Here is a 14,541-nt window from a genome sequence, read left to right as displayed (position 1 = left end):
TTGTTTACTGACAAGAATACTAAGGAATGTGAGTCTGCATGCTCTCTCTCTGTAGAGTTTTGCTCTGAAATTTCACTCTCGCTAACAGCAGTAGGTTATTAACACTTTAATTGTTTTTGTACTCGATACTTTTGTTTTGCCGCTATACATTTTCTTTATCCAGATGTTATTTTAATTATTCAGTGAATATTTGATCACCTCAAAGTGTCAGAAATATTTTAATAACTTCTCCACAACCAATATTCTGTAGTCTGTAGTTAACCTGGTTTAAGATTTTCCTCCTTTCTTAAGTAATGACGTGAGATGTTGAGAGCGTAGCGACTACATCACCAGACTAGTATTCCAGAACCCGAAGGTAAGCCTCTGGTGAGACAGCAAGGTGGTAGAATTTTAATTCAATGGATAAATCAGCAATGGACACCTGTTCTCAGTATAGTGACCATAAAACTTGTTGTTTATTGCAGAAGCCCATCTATTTCACCAACATCTTTTAGCACCTTACCTCTGTGTGCCTTCAGACCCACAGCAATGTGGTTGACTTGTAACTGCTGTCTGAAATGGCCTAGCAAGCCACTGAATTCAAGGACAGTTAGGAATGGACAGAAAATTATGGCCTTAGCTGTGACCCCCACATCGCATGAAATATTATTTTTAAAAATTACCATGTTAGAAATCCATTGATGCAATTCCTGAATCTGAACCCGAATTCTGATGATAATCTATGTCCATAAAATGGGATATAATGTTCGGTTTGGGTTTAGCATTGAGTAAATGACCTAAGATGTGAAGAGAAAAGAAAATTGTGAAATACTGATCATCCACTGAAAATACAGTGAAGGAGGAATTCAAAATGACTGAAAATTAGCCTGTTTCAGGGACTTGTAAATTGATTAGGAGAAAACAATGGCAAACCTCAACAATTAGTAATGAGAGATTTACCAAATGAAAATTTAAATACATCACAAACAGCAGTGGCAGGGATACATTTTTAAGATAGCGTTTACAAAAAAAAGTACAGATTATTGGTTCGTAAAAGAAAATAAATTTATTGAACAAATAATACTTCAGCAATGTTAGTGGAAGATTACTGAAAAGGATTCTCTAATTGAGACCAAGAGAAGGAAGCATAAACTTATAGAATCATAAATAGATATAAGCACAGAAAAAGGTCCTTCAGTCCATCACGTTTGCACCAGGCAAAAGTACCCATCTAACTAGTTTAATCCCATCTTCCAGCCCTACACCCATGGCCTTCTATTCCTTGTTATCGCAAACGCACATCTAAATACTTCAATGTTTTGAGGATTTCTGTGTTTCCCATCTTTAAAGACAGTTTCAGTTTCCTACCAACCTTTTGGGTGAAGAAAGTTTTCCTCACCTCTCTGAACCTCCTGCCCTGAACTGTAAATCTATCTCCTGGTCATCGATCCCTCCATCAAGGAGTGAAGCCTCTCCTTATCTATACCCCTCATAATTTTATTCATCTCCATTGTGCCTCCTCTCAATCTCCTATGCTGGAAGAAAAAGAATCCCAATTTGCTCAACTTCATTTCATCGCTAAAACACTCCAGCTGAGGCAACAATTTCTTAAATTTTCTCTGCACCCCCTTCAATGTAGTGAAAGCCTTCCTAATGTGAATTTTACTCCTGCACACAATGTTACCAACCAATGTCTTATGCAGTGCCAGCATAATTGCTCTCTGTTCAACTCTATGCCTCAGCTAATACAGGATATGAAGAGTTTTTTTTGAGAAATTTTCAAGCAGTCCATTAACATGTAATAGGACTAAAAATAGAAACATTACAAGCCTAGATGGGAATAATGAAGGAATTTGGTTTTAATCGTGAGCGTTTAAGAAATTCAAGAAATGAGAAGTTATTCCCTGGACAGAACTGAAGGGTGGTAAAATTAGATTTTGTTTTTAAGTGGCTGAAGGAAAAGGCAGGACATAAAAATGTATTTATTCTTGCTTAACTGGGAGGAAAGCTTAAGTTTGGCATAGAGTGGCCTTGGTAGGTATTTAGAATATAATGGTAGTTAAAGTAGTCAAATATTTATCAAAGGCATGTTTCTGAATTTGTTTTGGAAATATCTGAGTATTACTATTGCCATCTATTTTATGGTTGATATGAATACTTTGGAGGTAAATTTTGGTTTGGGGAAGTTTGAAGATTCACCGTTAAGTAAAATGCTGGACTTCAGAAATTGCCAGAATGCCTCACATTAAGGCAGTTCAAAGAATCCCACATGTAGTGTGAGGTCAGAGAAAGGAAGGTGAAAACTATAGGAATGGCATGTAGTGTTCATTTAGCTGGCAATGTGCCTGAGGAGAATTGCCCTGACTTCATTAGAAATTTAAATTATTCAGATGGATCGAAAATCTAAGGTTTGACTTTGAAGCCAAAGGTAAGTTCATCGAAGGATTATTCTCACGTCTCAATTGATGGGTGTAAGTCCAGACTTCAACAGACCAAAATGGGAAGAGTTTGCAAGGAGTTATAAGGCATCTATAGATTAGAAAAGAATAATAACAATCAGCAGTATGCCTCTAATGGAGGTGCAATGCAAGATTGCAGTGAAAACCAGCCACATCTAGAAATCAAGTATTTAAAGTGAAATTTACTGTTCTATTTCAGGTATCATTTGCCTGAACTTTCATGTTTAGTTTATGTTGATTTTGATTAGTGTTAAAGTTGGAAAAACTGGAGATAAATCTTGTTGGTAATTTCGTCAATTGGGGGTCATTTCATTTTTTTTTGATTTATGATTTCCTCAGGGATTGTAACATGACATTAGGTAGTCATAATACAATTAACTAAGTCAGCATTGTTCTTTGAGGATGGGACAAGGAAGATAGACATCAACGTCTTGGAGAGTTTCAGACGTGGAGCAGTCTCTTATTTCAGTGCTGTTTATCATAAACAAGAAAGTAAAGACTGTAACTGAGTTATAAAAGTATTGAACATATTTTTGGAAGAAAGTATTGGGAAAAATGGTAGGTACCATGTTCGTATTTAGAAGGGAGTATTGGAAAACTTCCTTTTAGTTTTGGGTTAGTTTCGCATCTAACTCAGCCATACTACTTCAGCTGCCAATGATAACTTGGTATACACAGAAGGCATAAGCTGGATTTTTTTTTCAAATTAAGTCTGTTATTCATAGCTGTGTTTATTGTCAATACCATTACTAGACAGCATAGTGACTGCACATGCACGAAACTCAAGTTTGTAGTGCCACGTCACTTTAAGCAACAGAATGGCAGTTCGCAGGACCAAATTTGGGTTAGAAAGATGAATGGCAGTGGTACCCGTGAAACTCCATTTGCAACTTTTTGCTAGCCTGAGCAGTTCCCCTGCGCATCTACATTATGCTACATTATTTTCGTTTCTCTTGCCTTTTTGTTGACTTTATATGGTAGCAGTAAAGGCAATCAGCCCTCGCTCTGCACATTGACTTGAACAGACTCATTGTATGAATGTTGGAATTGTTTTGCCAATACACTGGCTTGCTTAGTTTGACACTGTTTGCAAAACAACAGATTTACATTGACTTTAAGTCCAAACCTCTTGTACAAATTAGAAACAGCAATAGTTCAACACTAATGCCTGGGGACCAGCACTCTCACCAACAAAGAAATGTGTGTTTCTTTAAATATTTGTTGCTAATTTTATTTTATGCTAAATATTTTATGCTAATTTATTACTAATCTGAACACCAGTGATAAGATTAGGGTTACCCTAACCCTAACTCAGTTTGCGAATTAACTTTTTTTGGATTTGTGTCACTTACTTTCAGGAAGTCTAAATATATCATATCCTCAAATTTGCCACAGTCAGCTTTGTATGTAACCCTGTTCACTAGGTTGGCTAGATAGGATCCTTCCCTTCTGATAAGCAACTATATTGGTTGCTGTCAATTAAGAATATTTTTTTCTGGTGATCTTCAAATCTGCATCTGATAAGTAATTCCATTGTCCTCTAGAGCACTGAACAAAAGTCCCTGGTTGGTACTTATTCTCCTGTCCCTTTCCCATATCCATGACACTATCATCATTCTTCTGGTCATTTTGATTGTGCAGTTGAATTTGGGGAATCTTCTTTATTATTAAACATTTTCTTTTTAATTGTAAACCAAACCATTTCATCCATCATATATATTTTATGTACCCACAGAATGTATCATTTGAACCAGTTGTTTAATTTAGTTCTGACTGGCATAAGTTGTACAGACTTCATAAATGCTTTATTGGTGAACTGTCAAAACAAGATAAGCCATACCATGTAATTAATGAAGCTGTCTTAATGGTTCACATTTTACTGGAGGGAGGCAGCACACAATGTGCACATTATTTCGACTGTTTCCAGCACTGAGTAGCTCTCGCGTTTTTTGCCCTTTAAATTTCTGAGGGTTTAAACTGGTAATGGCATGATGAGGGCTTTGGGATACTTGGGACAAATGACTTACCTTTGCTAATGAGATTTTATGTTTTAAAACAAAGTGAGAACAGTCAGAGAATGGTAAATTGAGGAAGCAAAGCAAGAGCAGAAAGATGTATAAAGACAAAAGAATCATGATTTTAAAAATAACTCTTTAAAGAATGATTGCAAACAGGAATGAGATACAGCTCTTTAAGCTATTGCCTTTTCAATATTTCATGAATAATTTTCAGTGACGGGATACTTGCGCTAATGCATGCAAGCCCAAACTTTGTACCGTGAGTTTGAGTTTGCTGTACAAATCCAGTAAGTTCTTATGAGTAATATGACTCTGAGGATTAGTGGCTGCTTGTGAGGTGCAGCATAATTGACAAGCAAATTTAAGCAATTCATAACCCAATGTATTTCCTCTTTGCCTGAACTTGCTGATAAATGTGCACTTTAATGATGGCATTCATTGTGAACTCGGGTATTTCTCTTTGTAGTTGAAATCTAGAATGATGAACATTTTTGTTTAACATTAAATTTCAAGTGCACTGTTTTCATTGCTACCGAACTGCGATTGCTATCATCTAATTCCCTAATGTGCTGCGTTTAGTTCCTATTCTGAGTAATGAATGCACTGTTCAACTTGTGTCAGTCAGTAACTGTAACTGCATTGCAGATATGAGAGTACCTCTATGAAGGTGACTAAAGGATGTTCAAGGGTACTGCTGTACAGTCAAACACAAATTCACCAGAGTATTTTTAAGCTGCCATGTCTGATTACAGATACACAAGCAATATATTTTATCTTTGTTATACTGTATCCAAGTACATTTTTTCAGTGAAGAGAGCAGAATTTTAAATTTCATGTCGTGTATGTTTTTGGCTGAGACATTATTGCAAAATTTAATTTAACAGTTTCTAACTGAGCTCGATGCAATCTAACATTTTAGTGAGTAATACATATAATTTTCCAAATCAAAAAGAGATTTTCTGAATGAGTCTGTAACTATTATATTTATGAATATGTTAACGCTGACAGTTGACTATACTTGGAATCAAAAGCATGTTACAGGCAAATTTTTTTCCTGAATCAATTTTTTTAACAAATTATATGAAAATTTTTATAAATTAATCAAGTTATGGAGCTATTAAGTCATTATAATAGTGTACAATTTTCAGGTTATATATTTTCCCCCGTGTGTTGAACCATCAAATGTAGCTTTTTCTGTTAGTTTTAATCCTTTTGAAACAATAGCATGATTTACATGATGTTTACTAATTGACAAATATTTCAATACCTTGTAAAAACTTCAAGTTGAGATTTTATTTTAAGTTCCTTTTTATTTAATGGAATACAGCAACAGTATTGAATTGTTCACGATGGCATTTGATGAAAACCATTTCATGCCATAAATTTTACCTTCACAGTTCATATCAGTTAAAATACAATGCAACAGTACTTTCAGTACAAGTAGATATACAGACGCGTACTAATTGCAGTGAAATTAAAGGACAACATTTTGAGTTTAAAGTTATGTCCAATTTAAGTGGTTTGACTGTTATCTTTATATCAAAGTCAATTTTTTCAGAATATTGTACATTGCATAATTCATTTTCTAACCAAGGTGTCTGGGTTGATGAATTGGTGACATACCAGTGGTAATGGCAGTGAGTGAGTATTGTTTTCACTCTTCTTCCTAGTTGTGATCAATGCATAGCTACAGCTGGTTGAAGGGGACCAAATCCATTGAAAAGTTGATTTGGTTCCATTTTACCAGCTTTAGCAAAGCATTGGCCAGTGAAAATCTCTCTCAAGTAGCAGCATTTCCATGTACTCTTTCTTTCAGTTTGCTTTTCCCTGTATTTCCACCCTGAAATTCTTGGTGTTTTAATCAAAAATATTGAAATAGTATCAGTCACTCGTTAATTATGGACACAGTGTACTGAATCATCTTATTGGCTTACTTTTGAATATTAGTTTGTCACTTAGTTTTTCTACAAAATTGTTTGCTTGTGAAAGATTTTTTAAAAATTTGTTGCTCCCTAAATCTATCTCGCATGATTTAGCAAGGAAAAGTACTCAAGTGTCACTTCTGCATTTATCACGTTAATTTCCAAAAGGTGCTTTGATAAAAGATGAAGGTTATACTGTGGAAGAAAATATTGATTTTAATCAAAGAAATTGCAACATTCATGTATGAAGAATATGTAAGAAACATTTGAAGAATTATTTCAATCAAATATGCAAAATTAAGATTGAATTTTTAAAAATATAAGGTGAGGAGACAAAATGAATTAGAAAATCTGGTACGATGCAAGAACCAAGACATGGTAGGACTTAGTGACACAGTTTTGACAATTTGCATTTATGTTGGGTTTCTTGATTTGTGTCTTGTAATGCTAGTTTGAAAAGTGCACAACCAGCAGCAAAAGAAATTTCAAGAAGTATTCAGAGGGAAGAAAGTAACATTTTGGAGAAGTGACAAAATGCCTTAAATATTTGCTTCAAAGATGACACTTATGCTCAAGGTTCCATTTCCAGTGGCTACCTCAAATCCATGTCCATATAATCTTATTACACAAATGTTTTAATATAATTGATGGGTGTTACTAACAATCACAAAATCCCAGCTACTTTTATAATTACACTTCTGTAATACAGTAATGTTATGTTTCATTTCAAGAATTTAAAAATGCACATAGGATCAGGAGAAGCTTATTGAACCTGCTCCATCATTTGTTACAATAATAATCTTTGGCTTTCGTTTCACTTTCATATATAAACGTAATGCTTTATCCTCCCTCTCCACACTCTCAACCACCTTTTGGTGAAGCTGTGTTTATATTCTTGGCCTTGAATTTAATTTTATTCAAACAGACTCATCGTTAGTGGTTCTCGGCTCACTTCATTTTTTTTTTGACAAGATAAATAAAGATGTCATGTCCTTTGTAAATCTTGGTATCTTTTAGAGTTGTTTTCTGCTCTGGTAAAATGTACATGTTCTTATATTCAGTCTTTTGGCATGATATTGCTGCCAGTTGATACAAGTGAATTGGAGTTGGAACAGTAGTGACAAAATCAGCTGTACATTGGTGCTATTAATATTCACTGTGGTACTGTTCTTGGGTAGTTTAGACCGTTGAGTGTCTGTATGAAGAGCTGTATGCATGAAGAGACATTGGAACATGCAGTGTAATACTTGAATGTTGATGTGCCCACCATGTTAGTCAGATGGCTGATAACTTTTTGAATTACCAAGATTCATCAAATGTGAAAATAATTTTAACTGTTGACTGAGTCAAGCTGGTTAGGCTAAGAGATGTTTAGTTTTGGATACTTGATTTCAGCAATAACGAAGTAAATTATCCCAAAATAAGAATATCCCAATTCCTGATGAAGGGCTTATGCCCGAAACGTCAATTCTCCTGCTCCTCGGATGCTGCCTGACCTGCTGTGCTTTTCCAGCACCACACTCTCGACTCTAATCTCCACCATCTTCAGTCCTCACTTTGTCCAAAATAAGAATGCCCTCGTCTTTCAAGCACATTCATAAATCTAACTCCTGTAATTTCATGATCTTTCAAATTACATTTTGTAATCGTTTTCTGTAACTGTTTTGTATTACGTATCAATAAAAAAGTAATTTTTACATTATTTTGACTTGAATACAGCCAGAGTTATAGAAGGACTTTGAACAAAAAAATCCCCAAAGAACTACAGATGCTGGAAGTCGGAAACACAAACAGAAATTTCTGACAGAGTTCTGCAGGTCAGGCAGCATCTGTGGAGAGAAAGCAGAGTTAATGTTTCTGGTTTTACCAGCAATTTCTGTCTGTGTTTGAGGTTTTGAATCTACTTTTCAACTAATGTGGTCAATTAGAATGCAATTGTTACCTATGCAATTAAAATCAGTCAATGTTGTGTTGTTTTTCTGATGCAGAAGAATCCTCCAATATGAACAGTTTTTTTGTTAAATTCACACTAGCAGTGTTCAGTGTTCCATTACCAAATGAAGTAAATTCTTACAAATAATATCTTATTTATTACGAAGCTTTAGAGAATATCAAAGTTCCACTCAAGTAAATGGATGTAACTAAATGTAGAAAGCTGATAAATACTTCTGCACGCAATTCTTTGTTGTTTAATATTTTGGAGCTAGCTTATAACAATATAATTTTGCTTTCTATTTGGTGTTTTAGTATATTTATCTAGAGTGCACATAGTCTTGCATAAACAAACACCAATGAACAGGAACGTAGGTGGGGAAAGATTTGTTTAGATGTTTTTAGGATTTTCTTATTAGGGTCTTGAAACTTTACTGTATTTTTGCTACAGTGCTTAGATAGACAGGTCAGATATCATTATGCATTTGTTTACTACTACTTACCCAGTGTGCTTAAGGACTTGCCATCAGTGGATGAAGTATTAAGAGAATTTAGCTTGTGACATAACCATTTAATGGCCCATTCTTGCAATATTCTTCTCTGAAGGTTGATATGACAAATTTGGAGCAATACTTAGTGTGGATATCTTTATTGAGGAGCATACTTTACTGGGTATGCAGGTGGGCTATGCAGTATTTATCAAATTAACAGTCTTGTGTTTCTGTTAACTGTTGGTTGTACTGTATGATTTGATTGAGTCAGTGGCAGCAGTTGGTATCCTACATTTTTGTTGATCTGTGAGCTATGAACAGTCAGATTAGTTGGCTGACAAACATGGCCTGGAAAAATCTACATTGTCAGTGAGATAAAATAGGAGTGGGTGAGGGAGGACAAAAAGCTGTATCTGCACCTTTTTTTGTTAATTGGGCTTAGTCATTGAAACATTAAGCAAGGTTTAATGGAAATTGCTGAATGAGCTTTGAAAACGATAAATAGGAGCAATGTAATGTTTTAAACCACTTAAAGAATCTTATCCTGCTGCAACTGAACTAAATTGCTTTTAAAACCTTTTGGTTTTAAGACTGTAGAGCCGTTATTATTTGAATGGATTTGGCATTAACTTTAAACAATTTCAAACATTTCTGTGAAAATGTAAAGTAGTGTTTTAACCTTATGGAAAGAATAATTTGAGAAACTGGTTCAATGCATGTGGAAGTCTACCCTGCATGGTTTTTGAATCCCTCAAGTAATTAACTCAATAAGTTAACTTGATGGGAAGTTTTTACATTTTTAGATATTGTAATTTCTATGTACAAGGATATTTTAATTTAAAATATATATTGCAACTACGCTTATGTTTTGCAAAATTTGTTCAACTTTCAGAATTCGAATTGCAGATGTCATGAATCTTTTATGTACTTTAAAAACTGAGATATGATACAATATCAGCAATCATGGTATGTTCACACTATGGCTTTCCATGAAATGCAGTGGTGTTTACATTTTGGCATTTTTTTAATGAGCTTTGCAAAACTATTAAATTCACTGCTTAATCTGTTAAAATACTGAAAGCACCACAGCTCTTTGTAGGTGCTATGATTAACATTTGATATTTTCCCCATTTTTAATTTCAAAACATTCACTACACTTCTGGAACATTATATGACCGTTTGTGTTTTAGGAACTATCATTTTTCCATAATTTTAAATTTAAAGCTGTGAAATTTATTATACTATTAGAATAATAATTGATGTGTAATGGTACATTAAAAGTAAACTGAAGTGGCTAAGTCCAATGTAGTCCCTGAATGTAAATTAATTAGAAAATTGTTTTATTTCACCCACTGAGAATTACTGGTCTTCATGTTGTGGTGATGATCTGTGTTCTTTGAAGTCATGTTTTCCATGTTTGCTGTAAAAGAAGGGGCACAATCCTTCTAAGTATTCAACAAGCAAGAAAGACACCAATTTTAAGGGCTCAAGAACTAAAAAAGTGCTGTAAAGGTATATTACAACTGCTCAAGTTAATGTCATTGTCCAGTGCATAGTTTATCAGTTAGTTAAAAGCATAAAGTCTGTTTTAACCGGTTTCTCAGTGTTGCATTTTCAGTGGAATTTAAGTGTGATGGTACTGAAATGGCATTCTTCTTTCTTAACTCAATACTTGTTAAAATTTTAAGTCCATTGGTTGTTTCATTTCACATATTGCAGTCAAGTTAACTGTGGAAGAGACTGCACATTTCCAATTCTGTGTTTTGTGCTCAAACATCTCATTTTTAACATTTATGATTCTTTATTTTGTGTGATTTTAAGGAGTAGAATCAATTTGTATATCTTGTGGTAATCTTAGCTACAATCTTCAATTACTTATACAACTTGCATACCCTATCTGTGCACCCAGGACAGTCTTCTAGCTGATTTAAAGTGTAGTGCTTCGATGCACGTATTTCTGTTATGTCTATTTTTAGTGGCTTGATTCTTAAAACACAAACTGTCATATAATGTTCCAAAAGTTTAGTGAGCGTTTTGGAATTAAAATAGGAAACCTTTCAAATGTTAATCAGAGCATCTGTGAAGAGCTGTAGTATTTTCTGCATTTTAACTGATGAAACAGTGACTTTAATAGTTTTGCAAAGCTCATACATTAAAAACCAGTCATGTGTTTGCTTTAAAATCTTTTTCATCCAAGTTTGTTTATGTAGAAATTGTGTTTAGAATTTTGATAAATGAACTTTAATAGAAGATCTTGTTTACACAACAGCCATGCAAGTGCCTTATATATTTCCCATTGTATTTTTTGGTCCACCTTATGTGCCTTTCTGTTCTTCATGGTTGTTCATGGCCCACCAGAAATACATACTTCTTTACATTCCATAGTTTTTTAGGAGCATATGGGCATATAAAGAAGTATGTGTTCCAGGCAGGAAATACCATTGCAGTTCATTGGTCTTGAATATAACTGCTTAAAAACAACGCATCTTGTAAGATTCACCTGTTTGCTGAAGCAGAATTAGGTCAGTTTTGAAATGCTACTAACCAATCTTGAGAAATTAAAAAGCTGCAAGTTACATGGCAGAAATAGGAGAGAAGATATAGTTTTAAAAAATGCAACTTGCCCCAAAGTAATTTTGTCATTACCTGAAAAAGTTTAAGGTGAACAAGTTAAACTTTCACCAACTCAAAATCAATCCCAGCAATTGTAGTTTGTTTTCTGTTGTCTGTATCTCCAAAATTGAGTACCACTTGGTGCAACAGTTAGCTTGTTACTTTTTAATGCATTTTAAAATTCCACTGATTCTGCGGCCTTGTTTGAAGACATCAAAACTTAATCGTTATCAACTTGTTTTTCTTCTTAACATTCGCTGTTGCTATGTTCATATAGCACAATTCATATGCAGATTTTTTTAAAGTCCTTTCAGAATTTGTGGAGTTATATCTTTAGGAAATATGTCTTCATTTTTTTGCTGTTAATATGAGTAACAGAATCAATCCATTGCTGATCAATTTTTCTGTTTTCTCCTACCCCTGATACCAAGCTTCAAACATCTTGCAATTTGTTATTGCTGGTACTATTTGAAATGGTCACATGGAATCAGAAGTTAATTGTGTTTGGGATTTAAGCTACAAGCAAATTCGATGTTGCAGGGAAATTTGCTGCTAACTCAACATTTCTTTAATATTTCAGTTTTTTCTGGACAATCACTGCTGTGGGAGTGCATTAAGAGGGAGGTGCAAGAAGCATGCATCTATTCCAGGCTTTCCATAACAATAGCATGAAAATGTGAAATAAATGGCATGCTGTTATGAGTTTTTCTTGAATTACACAAGTAGCAATTCTCTTGAAGTAATTATTTTTGCAGTAATCATGTGAGAAACATAAAATTATGAAGTGATGCCCATGTTCAATGTGTAGTTCAGGCATACTTGAAATTTATCAGCCATTAAACTGTTAAGAGTGGCATAGTGCTTTCAGATGTATTATTTATCTAAATACCTTCCACATGGCTGGATAATGGTATCACATTCAGAAAATTTTACCAGAGGTGGGATAAGCATTGAAACTAAATTCATGCAGCACAACGTAAGTTCAGTGGTTGAACAAATCTGTGTTGTAATTTGCAGGGAAGCCAAAGCACTGCAGCATTTTTAAAAATCTAGTAGGCAGTCTGCGTATTTAAAATAGGTTAGTCCTTTCACAGCCCTACCTGTTAGTTTCATGCATATAAACTGAGTTATTTAAAAAAGAAATTCAGACCAATTATTGTTCAACGTTGATGCAGGTTCAGACCCTCTGTTTTCTGTTTAAATTCCGATTTTGTTTGAGATTGATATTACTGTTGACTTGGAAACTCATTTTTAAAAGTGTTTTAAACTCAATCCAAATCTTACACAATTAAACTTACAGCTTTCCATTTGCACTTGAACAGGGAGGACATTTTCAGGACACATGCACGGAGCTAAAATCTGCTGCTGATAGCACCATATTAACTTCCTTCCCATATAATGACTTTATGACACTACAATGTAAAATAGATTTGCTAGAAACATGCAGTATTTTGCAGTTGAACAAATTAACAAGGAGGGACGCAATCATTCATCCACAAGTATTTGCTGCTGTTAAATCGGCCCATTTTTTGCTGGGTAAAAGTACAAATCAGTTAGACACTGATGTAAAAAAAATGCAAAATGATTCCGTTATTAATGCACCTAAAAAAATTTAAATGGGCAATTTGTACAAGCCTTAACAGCTTTCTAAATAAAACTATACAGTTCTGCCTGCATTATTGGGAAACAAATACCTTTCACTTGCCCTGTCAGAAGTTGAACACTGCAGGGTGGTTGTTCAGGTGATTATCAGAGGCTGAGAAGTAGATATAGAGAGAGGGAGAGAGAAAGAGATGCTGAGAAAGGTTCGGCACTTTAGTTGGAAAGATGGATCTTCTGCCTGCTTCGACGCTGCACTGCGTCACTTCTCACTTCTGGCTTTACGTATAGATTGAACATCTGTTGGAGACTACTGTGGTCCTTTAGAGGTCAGGTCTGCTACTGAGGTCAGTGCTTCCATACACGCGAAGCTGCTGGACACATTTTATACTCGGAAGAAAAAAATGAAACTGCTCTAGCTTTATAGTCAGCTAAGCATTTGAAACATGCACTGCCAGGCAACCAGGCTCTCCAGTATCGCTCCCTCCCTGACCATATTTAGTCAACCATAGCAAAAAATAGCCTTTCAGCTGTCGATTGTCGATCCAAGAACTGGAGTAGTTTTATCATGTGCTCAGCCTATCGATTGCTTCTCCTGCAGATCCCTGACGAGGCTGTGCCATTTGACTTCTATTTTTAGTTGAGCCAAATAAAGCAGTCTCTCATGTTTCTACTAATAATTTCCTGGCTTTTCAGTGTTCCTCTGCTGCACATGGTAGAGTCTGATGCAATCTGCACTATTGTTAGCAGCATTGCAGAGGATATGAATTCTAGAACCAAGGAATTCTGTCAACTGGGGAAAAAGTGGGGAAAAATCTATAGCAAAAATGTAACTTGATTTCTTATCATTATAAAGTAATAAAAAGCTCAGGGGAAAATATGTTTGCAGAGAAAATGAAGAGTGTGTTAAGTCATTTGTTTGTTTAAACAATTCTTTTTTGAGAAAAAGAAATGTGGCATATATTTAGTATTGCTGTTTCAAAAATTCTACTGGCTTTTTCAACATTTTGAAAATCTGTTAAGAGCAACGTATCTCATAAATCAACCAGTCCAAAGTTCTTTTGCATTTTAAGTATAGAAAGATGTTGGCCCATGATTTTCCCTCAGGTGTGGATTTAATCATAATGTTATCAGAGATTTGATGGTCATAAAGATATTTGCAATATTTCACTGTTGAGATGAAGACATTTGTGCTGAAGGTCATAAATACATTGAGTGCCAATTCATCAGCTGCTGTCTATGTGGACAAGTCCAAACCAATATTGAAAAGGTCCTTCAGATTATATTTAACCTCTGAAAATTCTGTAATATTAATTTTGATTTGCCCACAGCGGCCCAAGATTTGCTCTTCTATAATAAATTTTATTATAAATGTTTTAAAATCCTAGCAGAAGGAATTTGAATGCTCAGCATAAATATGACTGAACAGGATAAAGGTTTTCTCAATTTGTATTACCGCCGGTTTATTTATAGGAGAGCAAAGAACTAAAGACAGCATAAACTACCTAGTTGTACACTTTAATAAAAT

At 34.6% G+C, this 14,541-nt stretch overlaps 1 protein-coding gene and 1 long non-coding RNA gene across 4 annotated transcripts in view; one reads left to right on the top strand and one right to left on the bottom strand.

Annotated features, from left to right (window-relative positions):
• mib1 (MIB E3 ubiquitin protein ligase 1) overlaps positions 1-14,541 on the top strand; it is a 151,204-nt gene that overhangs the window by 89,638 nt on the left and 47,025 nt on the right. The gene's annotated exons all lie outside the window — the stretch shown is intronic.
• On the bottom strand, positions 5,747-13,477 carry LOC140477417 (uncharacterized). Of its 2 annotated transcripts, XR_011960720.1 has the most exons (3): positions 13,109-13,455; positions 10,155-10,221; positions 5,747-8,207 (listed from the first exon to the last, which is right to left on the bottom strand). It is a non-coding gene; the product is annotated as an uncharacterized lncRNA (long non-coding RNA). The 2 variants fall into 2 exon arrangements; XR_011960719.1 differs by having other exon boundaries at positions 5,747-10,221; positions 13,109-13,477.

Source organism: Chiloscyllium punctatum, chromosome 5 (genome assembly GCF_047496795.1).
Source record: "Chiloscyllium punctatum isolate Juve2018m chromosome 5, sChiPun1.3, whole genome shotgun sequence".
Classification (NCBI taxonomy): Eukaryota; Metazoa; Chordata; class Chondrichthyes; order Orectolobiformes; family Hemiscylliidae; genus Chiloscyllium; species Chiloscyllium punctatum.
This window is presented reverse-complemented; position numbering and strand designations above follow the sequence as displayed.